The following is a 4,968-nucleotide window of genomic DNA, read 5'->3' on the forward strand; positions in this document are numbered from 1 at the left end:
ATCATCTTGTTCCTATGGTTGGCCTGGAATAACAAAAAATTTACTTGGGACAACCTACAAAAGGGACAGCGACAAGGACTAGGGATCTGCTATCTATGCTCGGATGAAGGAGAAGATAATAGTCATCTTTTTTTACATTGTCAATGCACGGTTCGCATATGGAGACACTTTTCCGTTAATATGGGCTTTCCATATCTACATCATGTTAGTATTTTTGACTGTTTAAATTGGTGGAGCTCACAACGGTCCACATGGTGGATGATCCCACTAGCTATTTTCTGGGAAATATGGAAGTGGTGCAACCAAATAATTTTTGAAAATGTCAAAGTAAAAGAAGAAAAGGTCCTGGCTCGCATTACCCAATGGATCAACGTTGATAGTGATAATAATAGCATGCCAAAGGAAAAGATTGATATGGGGGATGGTCCATGCATTACTTACCTCGCAGGGTTTTTTGATGGGGCATCACAAAGTGGGATGTGCGAATGTGGTTTTTGGATCAAGTTTTCAGAAATGCAAGAGTATTGGGTACACTGGAATGTGGGAAGAGGCACGAACATGAAAGTTGAAGCCATGGCTTTATAGGGCTTATTGTGTTTTGCAAACTTCATGGAAATTCCTCTCATGCACTTTTTTGGGGATTCTCAGTCCATTATTGATCATATACTGGGAAAAAACTAGATTCTATAGAGCACTCTTCAAGGTTGGCTAGGTTTGATTGAAAAGCAATGGGCCAATTTTTCGGACTCCGTTATACAACATATTGGATGGGACCATAACCAGAATGCAGATCAAATGTCCAAAAAGGGTCTACTAGACGAGCCAGACAGAATGTACATTGAGATAGATGTTGGACACCTTATCATACCATGGTAGTGATAATATCTTACAGGCTCAAAACAAAGACAAATGCTGCCAGTTAAGATAAGCATTCATCTATATGTTTTCTTTTTACATTTCCTTTTTTGTGTATGACACATATAAACAGAGGTATATAGTGCTTCAGTGCATGTAGATAATTTGGATACTCTACTCTTTTTGTTAACACATTAGTGCCACATAGTGTTAATGAACATATTGATGAATACATACTATATGATGAAAAAGAAGTTTTTTATACATGTATGCCAAATATAGATGATGGAAACACACAAAAGGTAGCTAGAACTACCCAATATTCTGATTTATGTACTGTTTTTTATATGATATAAAACAAACGTTTTTTTCTTGCTTAAAAAAATAAAATAAGATAAAATATCTAAGCGAACGCCAATATCGACATAAAACTTTAAACCAAATCATGTTATGGAATCTAGAAGCAAATGGCAGACCTAACTGAAGCATTCGTTTCACACTCCCATTGATGCTCATCGGAGGCTTCGCTTGGGCGTAACTCCATCTTTTTAAAGCTTGCTGTTATGAGTCAATGTCAAGTATTGACCACTGCCATCCAAGGTTTGTGAATCAATTGTTCTATCTTACTATGAATGTTAAAGTACTGACTACTGCAATTCAATCATTGTTAGTCAATTTCTTCATTCAACATTGTCACTATGGATCAAAATCAAAATTTAAAATCTTTCTCAGTCAATTACTTCATTCAACATTGTCACTATGGATCAAAGTCAAAATTTTAAAGTATCGTCATTGTGTTTGAATGTCAAGTTTATATATTACTATCAAAACACACTTTAAATGGTCCTAAGAAATCCATGTTCTTCCCAAGATATATAGCAAAGTTGACAATGTATACAAATTTGATTAGTTGCAAGAAAAGTTGACAATGTATACAAATTTGATTAGCTGTAGTTAACACTAGCCTTTGCAATCCTCGTCAACCTCAAACAGTCAATTAAATAAATGAAAGAGCACAAAAAGTCGAGTCCGTAGTGAATTTAAGAAATTAAACCAAATGCCCAGGGGATGAACTTAAGGAATTGGTCAAGTCTAATTGAACTTAGGAAGAAAGATTCCACGCCTTTTCGTGGTATTATCTCTCAACAGTTGTTGGTATGGTTAGCCATTCAACCTGAATATGCCTATTCACCTCCCTTTGCAATAGTGAATTTAATGGATTAGATTTAGTGACTAAGCGATGAACTTGAGGAATTAGTCGAGTCTAACGAACCTTGCGATGAACGTTTTCAGGGTTTTGAGTGGTTTGATTCCTCAGAAGTTGTTAGTTGAGTAATGTATTTGACTTGATTAATGAATCACACTTGTTGGTTCCAAATGTGTCGGCCAAAAAAATCTCTCATGTGATTTCTACCGAAAAACTTTGTTTAATTGATTATACTTATTCACTTTTTTATAATTTTGTTTGTTTTATTTTTAATTTTCTATTATCTATATAAAAATAGCTATATTTTAAATACAAATCTAATAAACTAAGACACTACTAAAGAAAAGCCGATTCAAAATGAAATGTCAAAAGCAAATATTAGGATCAGAGTACTTCATTACTATAATGTTGACCGGTGGCCCCACAATGGTCATTGCACCCTGTGAACAGGAGCGAAGCGCAGCGCTGCGCTGTATTAAGATTTTGAATTATGTGTTGATGTGATACCTTTTTAGCACTATAATCAACATGCTCTAAATTCGTTTTGTATTTCCAAACTCCCACTCCTGGCGGCAAAACGTGGTGGATCTTTATTCTGTAAAAATAAATTATACAGATGATTGTGAACTTAAATCTTTGTTCTGTAAAATCATGTTTCAGTAGCAAATACCAGTAGCTTTTTGAGGAATCACGTGATCCATTGACATTTTATTTATTTCCACGAATAACAGTTTCATTTATTTTTATTTAATTGTATATTTTCTTGATTTGGTATATCATTATCATACACAAAATATTTAATATATGACCAATTAAACTAATTTGAATAAAATATTTAATATATGATTAATTAATTTAATTTGAATAAAACATTTAAGAGATGAAAAATTAAATTAATTTGATATTTTAAAAATAACTAAAATTTGGATTTTTTTTAATATTAAAAAATGATTATTTAAATAAATTAATATATTTCTGAAATAAGGGTTGGGAAGACGGAAGAGGAAGTTGTTAAATTTTTGTTACGGTTAAATTTTTAAATATAAGTAAATGTATTGAATGCAAAATTAAAAATTTATTTAAAATAAGAATGCAATCTAAAGTTAGAAATCATGCTCTAGAAAATATTGCATAAAACATTATAATTTGCATTGATCAATGTTAAATTAATAGGCAAATCGAATCCTATAGTCTTGATTTGAAAGGAACTAATAAATTGGGATGTCTACACATTTACAATTTCACTCCTACATAAATAATGGAGAGAAGTAGGTATATTTATTTACATCTTATTCTTATATTTTTTTTATGCAAAGTCTTCCTTAAGTTATGGTGGGAAGTAATTGATGAATTAAGTTACCCCCCACAAAATGCCAATGAATCATAGATCTACCAATTTCCTTGTAAAAAACAATTGGAGGGCAAAATTTTTGTCTAGAAATGGAATTTGTTGAACACTTATAGATACAACACTGTGCAACTATGTTTTCTATTGCAATATAAAATTTGGGCCATGCCTTGTCATAAAAATTCAGTGCAAGTCCACCTAATTTTGCAAATACAAAGTATAGTAACTTGGACAATCATTTCTCATGCCATATTGCAAAATAATTGTTTATATAAAATAGTAATATGTTCTAAAGACGAACTATAATTAAATGATGTTATATCTCCATACATAGTTTGGATCATGAAGGTATTCTTGGCATTTCCCATTTTCATTTGTTAGCACTTCAACACCTCGACCACTTTTCCCTCTTTTTATATAAGATGTACTACATTAAACAAAAAAGTATGCACATGGTCATATCATATTCTTTCAACATCTTTGTCTCTTCCACCATCATTGTCATTTATATTACTATGATGATCTGAGCATATATTTTACATGTCATCCATGGACTTTCATAGAAAGAAAGTATCCTTGAATCTTTGCGATGATCATTTGTGGTTGTTTACATGATTCATTAACGATTAATGTAGGTGCTAAAAGATTTAGACCACTATATCTTTTATATAAATAATAATAATTAAATGTATTTTGTGTTTGATTCAATCAATTAGATTTAGGTGAAATTTCATGAGAGTTATTGGATTTTTAAGGTTTTATTTTGTAAGTTGATGAAGTTTATAAATTTATGATAGAAAAATCCAAAAAAATTGCATTGTTAAGGGTTGGTGTGAGCCAGAATGAGTGTGATTCCTAGTACAATTAAGTCATACTTTTTAAATCATGGATTAGTCTCACAAATCACAAATACTTCAACAAATAAAAATAACTAAATTATTTTAATCTTAAAATTAAAATATTTAATATAAATAAAAAATCAAATTGTTAAGATAAATGTTAAATGGATATCTAAATGAAAAATCATTCAAAATTATGTATTTAAGTTAAAAAATAATAATCAACCTAGTACATAAAACATTTAATTTATTTGAATTTGAATTTTATAATAAAATTAAAAAAACCAAATATTAAAATATAAAATATTTAAATATTAATATATTTAAAAATACTACTTCACCTATAAATGTTAAAATTTAATAGATGTTTCACATATCAAATCAAATCAAAAATTTTGCATGAATAACATTAATATTTTATGGTACCCTGATGGGGTGTTAACTAAGACACTATGGTTACATAGAAGGATGTGCCAACCTCACAATTGTCTCTTCCTTGTGATGGTGTGGCAGAAGGCAGTTAAGAAGTGCATGTTATCTTACTAGTGGAGTTATTGTTTTATAGCTTCAGGTAGGGTGATGGATGAGCAATGGTACAAGTTTAGTGTGAGAGGAGGTGAGGACAACTCCTCAACCTCCACTATTAGTTTTTTCCTGTTGAATTTTCATTTTAATTTTCACTTTCAATGGCAATCTTTTATGGACAATCTATTTTCTGG

The sequence above is a fragment of the Pinus tabuliformis genome, chromosome 1_1 (genome assembly GCF_031772625.1).
Source record: "Pinus tabuliformis cultivar Carrire ecotype Pingquan chromosome 1_1, CPIR1, whole genome shotgun sequence".
In the NCBI taxonomy this organism is placed as follows: Eukaryota; Viridiplantae; Streptophyta; class Pinopsida; order Pinales; family Pinaceae; genus Pinus; species Pinus tabuliformis.